General features: G+C 36.6%; 1 protein-coding gene across 3 annotated transcripts in view; it reads right to left on the reverse strand.

Moving 5' to 3' along the window:
- mRpL1 (mitochondrial ribosomal protein L1) overlaps positions 1-13,695 on the reverse strand; it is a 468,615-nt gene extending 454,920 nt beyond the window's left edge. For all 3 annotated transcript variants that reach the window (XM_090379616.1, XM_090379615.1, XM_090379614.1), the window contains exon 1: positions 13,570-13,695. The gene's annotated coding sequence lies outside the window, so the exon portion shown is untranslated. The remainder of the gene's footprint in view (positions 1-13,569) is intronic.
- Positions 13,696-14,697: the final 1,002 nt, after the last annotated feature.

Genomic DNA, 14,697 nt, shown 5'->3' on the forward strand with positions numbered 1-14,697 from the left:
AAGGATTATCTGCTGTGCCATTAATCAAGTGAGCAATTTTAACACAAGCAAAGAATTCTTCTGTACTTTTCTTTGCATTCTTAGTCAAAGAGACTTCTCATAACCTGCCTAACTACTCCCTTAGTGTCTAGTTTATATTTACTATAGGTTTCTGAGTTGCCTGATAAATTATAATTATCCAATATATTTTTATTCTCTGCCACTAGTCTCATGAGTTCATCTGACATCCATTTAGGTCTAAATGCTGAATATCTCTTAGCTAGTCAATTAATTCCTTGAACACATTTAGAATTTGCAGTTATTAACATCAATTGGTCCCAATAAAAGAAACTGTCTTTACTAAAGCAATCCCTACTCTTTGTGACTACTGCCACTTACTAGTTCCTTTTTTTTTTTTTTTTTTTTTTTTTTTTTTTTATATAAATTCACCTCACTAATGAGATACTGATTTACTAGGTCAGTATAACTGTTCATTATACTCATCACAATCATATGGCATATAACACACTCCTACTCCCATTTCTCTTTTCCCAGTGTTTATGGGAAAATAGAAATGGGTATTACACTAACCACTCACTTCAACTAGTTGTACTGCCTTAGGTTTGAATATCGTGAGTTCAGTGTGTGCAGAAAGGGTGACAGGGTGTTGCCAATTTAGCGATTTTCCAGCTAGTTTGGCAGATTAAAATATGTAATAGCGAATTGCAGATTTTTTAGCGGAAAGAGTATAAATGTAAAAATTTAAAATATGTTTAGCATTATATATATTTTGCCAATGTAACATTTAAATTAAGAATTATTTATTTAACAATATAAATATTTCGTAATTGAAATGTTTTATTGATATACATCGTAAACATATTAGGGATACCTTATTTCATAGTTTTTTTTTTTTGAATAAAGTGAAGAACGGATTTATATTATTCGGGGATTCCCTCAAGGGGAACCCCAACAATTTCAATACATTGTTACACTCGTGGTCAAACAACACGACCGTTGGGTAATAGCTTTAAATTGTTGAATCAAATCGAAAAATGTGCATACGATACGGGCTCAAAAGAGTTGAAAAGTGCTGTAAAAATTGTTTTACCTGAAGAAGTGCTTTGCAAAATAGGTACACAAGGAGCGTATGAGGAGGTATTAAATTTTGACCTTAATTTAGATATTTATTTTATATTAAAAACATAAAATAAATAACTAACTATTTATATATAATATTTGTTTTTTTTAATCCCTACAAACAAATGAAGGCTAAATCCTATTAATGGGTGCCATAAAAAATATATATGCTTAAAAAAGTTAGAAAAAATTTAATAAATAAAAAATTAGAGGAAATCAAAAATTCATTGAAACTACCAAAATACAAAAAAAATTGCCTTTCTAATTTATTTATTTCTAAAATAAGGTAATTAAATAATTTTTCTTTAGAAAATTTTCTTCTAAATAGAAACTCATATAGATAACCTTCTAGTAGACTATCCTGTGTTCCAAATTGGTATTTTAATTGTCTTTTGGCATGTAACCAAGTGTTTTCAATATTTTGGGTATGAGCACTTGAATCATCTGGAGAAACAAAATTATAGCAATGAATAACCTCATCATGGGTATAATTAATGTCTCAGTAGAGATCTTTATATGCACCTGCATCACTGATGATTCTTGTACCTGGCAATATTCTCTCTTATAATTGATAATAGTCATTTTATCTCTATTTTCTAACAGAACTAAAAAACATTATTTGTGTTAAAAATTCTTTCAAATGCACCAAAAACCCCTGTGTTCCTATTAGTCGTCCTCTATTATATTTTCTTTTGAAAAATGCTGATTCATCAATTTCAACTTCCATAGGTATTCCATTTTCTAAAATCCCCCCCCCCCCAGTTAACTATCTGAATCAATTATTGATATCATGCAGATCTCACTCAGATCTTTTCATTCTTCAATAACAGTGTTTTTATTGATATTTAAATCAAGAGCAATGCAATCTTGAGCCCAATCTTGGGATTAGAAGTACATGTATAGAAATAATAAATTTTGAGATAACAATAATCTACTATCATCAAAAAATGATTTATGTGTAATACTCTGTTTTACAGCAAGGTTTCTTACAACCACATCTAAACATATCAGTTTTACATTTACTTTTTGTAAGCCTCATTATAAGATTGCAAACTTTGCAAAAAAGCTGTATTTTGCAAAATATGATTTTTTGCCAACCAAGAAATCAAGTGATCAATATTGCCACTGCATGAATTCATCAATTTCGTTAAACGGTAGTAGTTATTTTTGACTTCTTCCTCAGAATAAACTGCATCTGATATGCAATTTGGAAGTTTTGTCTGGACATAATGTAGAGGTCTTAATTTTTATGGCACCCATTAATAAGATTTAACCCAAAATCGGCAGGTTGTGATAAAAATAGCAGATTTTGAGCATGTGGCTAGCGGGAAGTATTATTAAGAGTTGGCAACACTAGTGACAGGAGATGGGAGCAGCTATGCTGTTCGTTAATATGCACATTAAATCTAAGGAATCATGCCTGTCCCAATAAAACCAGCAAAAAAACCAATGTCATTTCAACTAGTGGCTGCTATCAGACTATGCATCCAACCCCCACACCCAAAAACACAGTTTTTTCACCAAACTAACTCTGCCTCAATAGCATCCAGCAAATCTCCTTTTATTTAAGGGCACAAAAGAGATTTGGTAATAACAATATTACATGTTGGCTGTAATACAATACAATACAATTTTATTTATCAAGAGAAGATTGGCAATTAAAGGATTTACTTTTGATCTCGTGGAAATCAGGTATAGGGGCATTGTTGAAAAAAAGTTGTGAACTAGGACCGAAATTGAAAGTATCTGGAGTTTTGCCCAGACTTGATAGGAGGGAGTGCATGATGACTGCCTTGTCAATAACGATGGCCCTAGAGCAGCGTTTCCCAAACTATTTTAGTCAAGGAACACTTTTCATCTCACAATATATTTACGGAACACTTACAAAACACAATTTATTGGGAGCCAAAGAACTGTTTGCTAATATTTTATTACATTAGCATTAGTAGAGGCATTTCATGCAAGAAAGCAAGCTTATGCAGCATCAGCCAAAAAAAAAAAAATAAATAAATAAAAAATAACCACTTCACCCTCTATTCATTCGAAATACCTGTCCAGCTGAGCCTTAAACTTATTCAGGCTATCAACGTCCACAACAAGGGATGGAAGTCTGTTCCACCAACCAACCACCCGCTGGCTAAAGGCAAATTTCTGCACGTCTATCCTACATCTGTCTTTCCTCAATTTGAATTTATGCCCTCTCAGGTGATTATTCTGAGAAAGAGGAAGAATCCCATCAGCATTGAGCATGCTCAAACCATTCAACGCTTTATACACCTCTATCAGATCACCTCGCCAGTGCCTAGTCTCCAGACACTGTAATTTGCAAAACTTAAGCCTTTCTTCGTAAGAGTACCCCTTTGTTCCATTCACCAATCTTCTTGCCCTTCTCTGTACTCGTTCCAGCATCTCTACATCCTTCTTGAAATGAGGCTTCCAGACCTGTATACAGTACTCTAGGTGTGGCCTGACCATTGCCTTATACAAGGGAATAATCAACTCCTTATCCCTGCTAGAAAAATTCCTATATATCATCGACAATATACCATGAGCTACTCTTCCAGCCCGTCTGCACTGCTCAGAAAACTTCATATCTGCCTGCACAACCACCCTCAGGTCTCTTTCATTCTCTACCACTGTCAGTGTAGTACCATTGAGTTGATATGTTGCTCTGGGGTTGCTGTTTCCCATATGTAGTACTTTACATTTGTCAATGTTAAACTTCATTTGCCACCTCTCAGCCAATCTGCTCAACCTTTCCAGATCCTGTTGCAGTAGCATAGTGTCAGTAGTGTCCTTGACAACCCTGCCAACCTCCGTATCATCTGCAAACTTGGACATTAAGCTTGATATACCATCATCAATATCATTTATAAATACAGAAAACAATAATGGACCCAATGCTGAACCCTGAGGGACTCCACTAATAACATTAGTCCACGATGAGCAGTGTCCATTGATTACCACTCTCTGTCTTCTCCCCCCTCAACCACCCCTTTATCCATAGCAGCAATTTGCCTCCAATGCCACACTGCTTCAATTTGTGCAGCAGTCTTCCATGTGCAACAGTATCAAAAGCCTTTCTAAGATCCAAGTATATAATATCAAAGTTATTCCCTGCATCCAGTTCTTTTGTGACTGCATCATAGTATCCAATCAAATTGGTCAGGCAACACTTCCCCTTAACAAAACCATGCTGTGTCTGAGCTATAACTGAAGTCTTTTCTAGATGATCCTGCAGTGCTTCTTTAACCAGTGCCTCCATTAATTTTCCGGGAACAGAAGTTAAACTAACAGGTCTATAATTACTTGTGTCGCCCTTTGATCCTGCTTTGTGAATTGGAGTCACATTTGCACATCTCCAGTCCATGAGTACTTTCCCTGAGTCCAAGGAAGCTCTCATAATTATGGCTAAGGGTTTGCTTACTTCCTTTGCTGCCTCCTTTAATATAACTGGATAGATCCCATCCACCCCAGGTGCTTTTCTTGTATTTATCTTCAACAATTTCTCCTCCACTTTACTCTCAGTTATTACAAGATTCTCTAGCTTACTGCTAGAGTTGAATACATCTCTGGCATCCCCCTCGCTGAATAACTCCTCATGTGTGAATGTTGATGCAAAATATTCATTTAGTTTGTTAGCTACCTGAGCAGGATCATCAACAGTTGACCCATCGATATCAAGTGGACCAATCTGATTCATCCCCTTCCTTCTAGAGTTTACATAAGTAAAGAACTCTTTGCTGTTTTTCTTTACATCCCTTGCCAAAGATTTCTCGTAATCTGCCTTCGCCTGCCTAACCTCCTTTGCACATACGATGCATGTGCATCAGGAGCATCTTTATTTCCAACATGTAAAGCCAAAATTCAAATAACTGTCATAAAACTTTCATTTTGGTGTTTTATTAATTGGTTGCTGTTTTTTCACACTTTGGATTTCTGTGGAACGAAAAGTTGGGATTGTTCATCCTCACTTTGAAGTGTAATAATATTGTGTTCATTTATGGTTGACCACAAATACCAGAAGTACTTGCTCCTCGTTTTAAAGTTCCTTTTTTCAATCATAAATCCATGGTCATTTATTTTAATAATATTTAGAAATACTGAAAATTTTCAAAAATATTTATACAAGTGAGTTTAGTTATGATATCGGTTCGCTTCTCCCTCTCATGGAGTTTAAACCTATGTACTCCAGGCTAAATTGCATACGAATGGCATATTAGATCACCACAATGATACTTTTTCGTAGATGTCATTACCACTATGCATACTTCTCTATTTAAACCCCCACAAAATAAAGTGTTCTGCGGTCTATTTGATTATTAGTCTATGCCAGTATATTAATAACCAAAAAAAAATAAATGTTAAAATTTATAATGGTACAAAAGTGGTGTACGCTACAAATATGCAAAATTTATTTTTTATTAATTATTAATTATGATTTTTCACGAAACACTAGTGTTCCATGGAACAGTCTGGGAAACGCTGCCCTAGAGACATTAAGCAAGGCTCATGGGGTAGAATTTTTTAAACCTGGTTTGTTCTTCTTAACAGTAAGACTGATTTTACAGGGATGGGATATAATTAAAATATAACTGGTCTAACATATCATTAACAATATCTTTACTATTAACAACATTAATAACATATCTTAACACCATTGCCTCTAACAGACATACCTTAGTACTGTTTCATCTATCCTTTTTGCACATTATTTTCTCCATTTCTTGACAACAGCATCACCAACATTAGCTATTTATTGTGGGATGTCTCTCTGCCTATGGGGGGTTGTTGCTGTATTGTCTGATGGGTATCTCATTTTAATTCCTTCAATAGCATCAACCCTATTCCTCATGCTCTCGTATTTGCCTAGCGGTATATGCACTGTCTCCACACATTCTTTGCAAGGAAAACACACAAAGGCACTCTCTTTTGCCGTATTATATGCCACTACAGATAGCTTCACAAAAATGCAAGTATATGTTATAAGATCCCAATTTGCAGAACTGCCATCAGCAATTGTCCAAGCCATTCCCTTTTTCAATCATACATCCATGGTCATTTATTTTAATAATATTTAAAATTACTGAAAATGATCAAAAAAATTTATACAAGTGAGTTTGGTTATGATATTGGTTTGCTTCTCCCTCTCCTGGAGTTTAACCCATGCACTACTATGAGCTAGGAAATATTAACACTATGTACAAAAGTCAAAAATTGTTAATATATATATATAATATAGTATTGTTGTATATTTACTTTCATTAATTTCTGTGCAAACTACTGATTCTATGCCCAAATTTTCTTTATAACCAAATGTGGTTACAAAGAAACTGGATGCAAAAAATAATTTTGATATCATAGACTTGGATTTCAGGAAAGCTTTTGACACTGTTGCGCATGGAAGACTACTGTACAAATTGGAGCAGAATGGTATTAAGGATAAGGTGCTACAATGGATAAAAGGATGGTTGTGTGGGAGAAGATAGAGGGTGGTGGTAATCAATGGGTGCTGCTCTTCGTGGTCGGGAGGCCTCATTTTAGGAAGGATGTAGATTTGCTTGAGCATCTACAGAAATAGGCAACAAGATTGGTGTGTGTGGGGGGGGGGGGGGATGAAGGGATCTTCTTACCAAGAGAGGCTTAAATTCTGCAAACTGCAGCAGCTGGAAACTAGGCACCTGCGAGGTGATCTGATTGAGGTGTATAAGGCCTTGAATGGGTTGAGAATGCTGAATTCTGATGGGATTCTTCCACTTGTTCAGATTACAAACCTAAGGGGACAAAAATTCAAATTGAGGGAAGACAGAGGTAGTATAGATGTGCGGAAATTTGCCTTCAGCCAGCGGGTGGTTAATTGCTAGAACAAAACTTCCATCTGTCATTGTGGAAGTTGATAAGTTAAATAAATTTAAGGAGGAACTGGACAAACATTCAGAGGGAATTGTTTTGTAAATTTTTTTTGGCTGATGCTGCATAACTTGCTTTCTTGCATCACATGCCACTACTACTATGCAAAACCTATTCATATTGCAATTATCATACAAAAATTCATACAGACACACCAAGAAATAATAATAAATGGAACCTTTTTTGAAAATTTTTCAGTATTATGATTTGCAAAACTCAATATATCCAAGGAAAATAAATGAGAAGATAATAATAATAAATTTTTATGGTATTTCTTAAAATTGTCAAAGTCAGTAACTAAGTGGAACTAATGGTCCCATGGCATCTGACAGACTATATGTGTCTGTGGATGCCAGAACTCTGAATGTTCTGCAAAGCAGGTGACACCAAAGCTCTATGGAAGGTATCTCAGGCAACTCTTTCTCCCGAACACCAGGTGAGGACAAGTACAAATAATGCAGACACTACCATTCGACTTCTGACTCTGTTGAACACCAAATAAAAATTTCTCTTATTTAATAGAATATGGAAACAGAAAATACTTTATATTAATTTTGTGTATAGTGGTGGTCTGGTACCAAGAGGATATAATTTATTTTTAAATAAAAAAAGTAATATACATTTTAATAAGTGATATCAGTCTGACAGGTTAGTCACACATCGAATGGAAAAGTGACAACTCAAAAATTGTCAAATTCAACAGGAGGTGCAATTCGAATTCAGTAAACTTTAACATTCTCTTAGAAACGTTTATTGCTCTTTATCAAGCTGGAAATATTTTTTTCATCTATTATTAATACCCACAATTAAGGTGAAACCTTATATTTTTTCTTTGCTTTTCTGACTTATTGCATTTTTGTGGTGTCACTTTTCGATATAGTACGACATTTGTAATTTGAAGTAAATCCAGCCCTTGCATAAAATTTAGATTTCACGCAAGGGCCAGTTTTACTTCAAACATGATCAACATTTCAGCCAATCTGCATTCTGAGCAATGCAGACAGGCTGGCGGGCAGGTCATGGGGTTTTGTCAATGATACATAGGAATTTTGCTAGCAGGGAAAAGGAGGTGATTGTCCCTCTGTATAAGGCAATGGTCAGGCCACACCTTGAGTACAGCATAAAAGGTCTGGAGGCCTCATTTTAGGAAGGATGTAGCAGAAAGTATACAAGTATTTTGAATTTGAAAGTGTCTGCAATTCTGCCCAGACACGATAGGAGGGAGTATATGATGAGAGCCCTGTCGATCAATTCGGCCCTGGAAGGATTGTGCAAGGCTCAAGGGGTAGAATTTTTTTCAGCCTGGTCTGTACTTGTTAACAGGAGAGACTGCTTCAACAGGGATGGGATACACTTAAATAGAAAGGGTGCAAGAATGTTTGCTGATGCTATCGAGGCAGTGTTAGGTGGGTCGGAAAACTGCTAGATTGGGGGGATACAAGGACTAATAGATTAACAGTAGCCACTGGCAGAGGTGAAAGTGATTCTTGCACTGCTTCTATTGGAAGGAGCCGCGCCTGGAAAATAAGATGCAGGATAGTTCAGAGACTGCTGGGAATCATTGGGGTACAAAAAAACACATAGGTTGTGTTAAGGTAGCTAAGAAAAAGAACAGGTTCATGTATACTTGCTTGTACACCAATGCTAGGAGTTTAGTAAATAAATTTGACGAATTTGAGGTATTGCTCAAAACATCAAAGGCAGATATTGTGGGGATTTCAGAGATGTGGTGTCACACAGATATAAGGAATGCAGAACTGGAATTTGGGGAGTACAATGTCTACAGAAAGGATAGACAGGATAGGAAGGGGTTATGCTATTAGTTAAAAAACACATAAAATCCAAGGAAGTGAAGCCATTCGACGTTGCTGGACAGTGCAGTGTTGAGTCAGTTTGATGTGACATAAGCATTGGGAGATCAAAATTGAGAGTAGGAGTGTGCTATAGGCCTAATGACTCTGATGAGTATAATAAGGAACTGTACAGGGAAATAGTGGGCCAGTAAATCAGAGAGTCTTATAATTGGGGATTTTAATTTCCCAGGTATTGACTGGAATTTGGGGGCTGGTCACTCACACACTAGCAAGGCTTTTGTGGATTTACTGGATGATTGTTTTCTACATCAGCATGTTCGGGAGGCAACTAGAGGGAGTACTACTCTTGATTTGATTATCAGTAGTGATTCTTCATGCATTAAGAATTTGCAGGTAAATGAACCACTAGGTGGCAGTGATCACAGTGTGCTGAAGAAGTGTATTCAACTCTGGCAGTAAGCTAGAGAATCTTGTAATAACTGAGAGTAAATTGGAAGAGAAATTGTTGAAGATAAATACAAGAAAGGCACCTGGGATTTACTCAAAGAGGTAACTACCATTAGGGGTAAAGGGAAGGGTTATTGCTTTCGTAAAGGTGACTACGATGGACTGAGACAGTATTTAAATTCTATACAGTGGGACCAACTGATGATGTTACCAACAACAAATTCAAAATGGGAAGCATTCAAAGAACTTATCTTGGAAGCTACTAGGCTTTACATACCAACTAAGAAATATTGTTCAAGGTTTAGGCCTAAATGGATGTCAGATGAACTAATGAGACATGGCGGAGAAGAAAAATGCATGTGATACATACAAATTAACACGTGACACAGAAGCCTATGATAGATACAAGTTGATCTGTAACCAAGTTACAAAGGAGGTTAGGCAGGCGAAGGCAGATTACGAGAAATCTTTGGCAAGGGATGCAAAGAAAAACAGCAAAGAGTTCTTTACTTATGTAAACTCTAGAAGGAAGGGGATGAATCAGATTGGTCCACTTGATATCGATGGGTCAACTGTTGATGATCCTGCTCATGTAGCTAACAAACTGAATGAATATTTTGCATCGACATTTACACATGAGGAGTTATGTATATAAAGTGCTTAGCATCATAATACACAGCCATTTCTGAATAAACAGAAAATTTGTAAGGTGGCATCGTTTTAGGTTATATCTCATATTGTGAATGCCTTCACAACGAGTTGCCATGATATTGCACTACTTCGAATAAGTAACGCTTCACCTAAGGAGAAGACTAGTGTTACTTATTCTCAGATAGGTACCACCACCCAGACAGCACTGTTTCAGGGCTATTTGGCCCTTCGTCAGTGAGTGGGTAGGTACCCAAGTGATGCAATGATGGCAAAAACAGTTATGAAGTATAACTCCACAATATGAGAGATGCCTGATGGTGTATGATGTATTTAGACTAAGGCGCATTTAGGGCTAGAGCCTCAAGCTGCGAACAAATTTAGACTATGTATATAAAGTGCTTAGCATCATAATACACAGCCATTTCTGAATAAACAGAAAATTTTTAAGGTGGCATCGTTTTAGGTTATATCTCATATTGTGAATGCCTTCACAACGAGTTGCCATGATAATGCACTACTTCGAATAAGTAACGCTTCACTTTAGCTTCGAATAAGTAACGTTCGCAGCTTGAGGCCCTAGCCCTAAATGCGCCTTACTCTAAATACATCATACACCATCAGGCATCTCTCATATTGTGGAGTTATACTTCATAACTGTTTTTGCCATCATTGCATCACTTGGGTACCTACCCACTCACTGACGAAGGGCCAAATAGCCCTGAAACAGTGCTGTCTGGGTGGTGGTACCTATCTGAGAATAAGTAACACTAGTCTTCTCCTTAGGTGAAGCGTTACTTATTCGAAGTAGTGCAATATCATGGCAACTCGTTGTGAAGGCATTCACAATATGAGATATAACCTAAAACGATGCCACCTTAAAAATTTTTTGTTTATTCAGAAATGGCTGTGTATTATGATGCTAAGCACTTTATATACATAGTCTAAATTTGTTCGCAGCTTGAGGCTCTAGCCCTAAATGCGCCTTACATGAGGCGTTATTCAGCGAGGGGAATGCCAGAAGTGTATTCAACTCTGACAGTAAGCTAGAGAATCTTGTAATAACTGAGAGTAAAGTGGAGGAGAAATTGTTAAAGATAAATACAAGAAAGGCACCTGGGTTGGATGGGATCTATCCAGTTATATTAAAGGAGGCAGCAAAAGAAGTAAGCAAACCCTTAGCCATAATTAGGAGAGCTTCCTTGGACTCAGGGGAAGTACCCTCCCAATTCACAAAGGAGGATCAAAAGGCAACACAATTAATTATAGACCTGTTAGTTTAACTTCTGTTCCTGGAAAATTAATGGAGGCACTGGTTAAAGAAGCACTGCAGGATCATCTAGACAAGACTTCAGTCATAGCTTAGACACAGCATGGTTTTGTTAAGGGGAAGTGTTGCCTGACCAATTTGATTGGATACTACGATGCAGTCACAAAAGAACTGGATGCAGGGAATAACTTTGATATTATATACTTGGATCTTAGAAAGGCTTTTGATACTGTCGCACATGGAAGACTGCTGCACAAATTGGAGCAGTGTGGCACTGGAGGCAAATTGCTGCTATGGATAAAGGGGTGGTTGAGGGGGAGAAGACAGAGAGTGGTAATCAATGGACACTGCTCATCGTGGACTAATGTTATTAGTGGAGTCCCTCAGGGTTCAGTATTGGGTCCATTATTGTTTTCTGTATTTATAAATGATACTGATGATGGTATATCAAGCTTAATGTCCAAGTTTGCAGACGATACGAAGGATGGCAGGGTTGTCAAGGACACTACTGACACTATGCTACTGCAACAGGATCTGGAAAGGTTGAGCAGATGGGCTGAGCGGTGGCAAATGAAGTTTAACATTGACAAATGTAAAGTACTACATATGGGGAAACAGCAACCCAGAGCAACGAATCAACTCTGTGGTACTACACTGACAATGGTAGAGAATGAAAGGGACCTGGGGGTGGTTGTGCAGGCAGATATGAAGTTTTCTGAGCAGTGCAGACGAGCGGCAAGAGTAGCTCATGGTGTATTGTCGATGATATATAGGAATTTTTCTAGCAGGGATAAGGAGGTGATTATTCCCTTGTATAAGGCAATGGTCAGACCACACCTAGTGTACTGTATACAGGTCTGGAGGCCTCATTTCAAGAAGGATGTAGAGATGCTGGAACGAGTACAGAGAAGGGCAACAAGATTAGTGAATGGAACAAAGGGGTGCGCTTACGAAGAAAGGCTTAAGTTTTGCAAATTACAGTGTCTGGAGACTAGGCACCGGCGAGGTGATCTGATAGATGTGTATAAAGCCTTGAATGGTTTGAGCATGCTCAATGCTGATGGGATTCTTCCTCTTGCTCAGAATAATCTCCTGAGAGATCATAAATTCAAATTGAGAAAAGAGAGATGCAGGATGGACGTGAGGAAATTTGCCTTTAGCCAGCGGGTGGTTGGTTGGTGGAACAGACTTCCATCCCTTGTTGTGGAAGTTGATAGCCTAAATAAGTTTAAGGCTCAGCTGGACAGGTATTTCGAACGAACAGAGGGGTGAAGTGGTTATTTTTTATTTTTTTGGCTGATGCTGCATAAGCTTGCTTTCTTGCATCAAATGCCTCTACTAATGCTAAGTATATTTGCATGAGCGTGTACAGAGAAGGGCAACAAGATTGGTGAGGGGAATGAAGGGATCCTCTTACCAAGAGAGGCTTAAGTTTTGCAAATTGCAGTGGCTGGAGACTAGGCACCTGTGTGGTGATCGGATTGAGGTGTATAAGGTTTGAATGGATTGAGCACGTTGAATTCTGATGTTATCCTTCCACTTGTTCAGATTACGAACCTAAGGAGACAAATTCAAATTAAGAAAAGACAGATGTAGAATAGATGTGCAGAAATTTGCCTTTAGTCAGTGGGTGGTTAATTGCTGGAACAAACTTCCATCTGTCATTGTGGAAGTTGATAGTAAAATAAATTTAAGGAGAAACTGGACAGGCATTTGGAGGGAATGGTGTGAATTTTTTTTTTTTTTTTTTGTGCTGATGCTGCATAAGCTCATACACTTGCTTTTTTGCATCACATGCCACTACTACTACATCTTCAATACTGCTGTTACAAATTTGTAACTTGCCCACGTCTTTTTTGTGTAATTAAAGAGAATTTGAAAATAAAAAAAAAAAAAAAAGTTGCTATTTTTATGTTTTATGTAACATTTCGGAAACTCGAGGTTTTTGTCCAACAAAGAGAAAATCGCCCACATAACACACGCAATTTACAGCAAGTATACAAGCGGAGTATATTGCCTTAATCGCTGATGCATCTAAAAACCCCACTACAACAACGTGTAACACTTCATTTAAAACGAAATTAAAAAAAAAATAATAATAATAATCTTTTAGATAAAAGTAATTCAAAGCATTTTATATAGTTCAAAACATATTACTCTTTTACTAAAAAAACATCATTTGACAAAACCTACGTGCATCACATGCAATAAATAAATAAAAAAGTGAAGTGATTAGGTTATAATACCTATTATTTCTAGAGTAATAATAGTGGCATGTGATGCAAGAAAGCAAGTGTATGAGCTTATGTAGCACAGTAAAAAAAAAAATAAAATAAAAGTAGTCAGAATTCAAATACTTACATTCGATCAAAGTTTTCCAGAACAAACGAAGCCCGCTGAATATATCACGTTTCCACGTTGTTTAAAACATTTCTCGGATCCAGATGATAAATCTCAACACCACCGAACTGTACACAGAGAAGTAACATACAGAGTGAGTGAACTCTTGCTCAATTCATCCCAGCGCCCTCACTTTCAGAACTAACGCGGCAATCTGTGGGCGGAGTCACAACCTGTCAATGACTTCTTTCCCCCGTTGACAGCCAATTACAAGGCTGCACCGTATATTGGAGCTGGCCATTTATTTTTCTATTATTATAGTTATCAGCTGTCATACACAGAAATAAGTGTTTCGTGTGCAATAAATGTGGCCGCGATTGTATTCATTTCCGAAAGAACGTTTAAGGTAATTTATCGGAATCCATAGAACCAGGAAATGTTTAATGAAATGTAAAAAAAAAAAAAAAACTGAATAGCTAATTAACAACGTGGTTGCTGCTTTCTTTTGAGTTCTAGTGTTCGTTGAACGTAGCAATTTTTATTTACATAGCTTTTTTTTTTTTTTTTTTTTACTATTATAATTATCTGCTGACATCGTGTACAGAAATAAGTGTTTCGTGTGCGATAAATCTGGAGTTCGATTGTACCGATTTCCGAAAACACATTTAAGATAATTTTTGAGAACTGATAGAACCTGGAAATGTTTTAAAAATATATATACTGAATAGCTAATTAATAACTAATTCATAACTTATTACACTAATTTATTCGAAGTAATAGTTTATGAAATAATTACATTATTCCATAAAAAAATTTCATGAAATATGTCATAACATCTTTACTGTTTCTGAAATCAAGTCAAGTCGGCCAGAGTCCCACTGACAAAATGAAAGAGTTATAATCGCCCATGTACTGTGAGGAAAATTGTCATGATTTGATTTTTCTGGGGAAAACTGTGTCGTGATTTCTCTTTTTTAGAGATCACTTGTATCAGAGCAATATTAATTGATCAATACTGGATTAACTGTCCATTTTGAACTACATATACCTTAACGATAAATAACATATAGCTCCATTATTCAGTTTGAATTCTATTGTCTGATGAATTCCACACTGCTGAAATATTTGTCAAGGATTGAGACTATTGGT

This window comes from Mastigoproctus giganteus, chromosome 8, assembly GCF_048544385.1.
Source record: "Mastigoproctus giganteus isolate SK-2022 chromosome 8, ASM4854438v1, whole genome shotgun sequence".
In the NCBI taxonomy this organism is placed as follows: Eukaryota; Metazoa; Arthropoda; class Arachnida; order Uropygi; family Thelyphonidae; genus Mastigoproctus; species Mastigoproctus giganteus.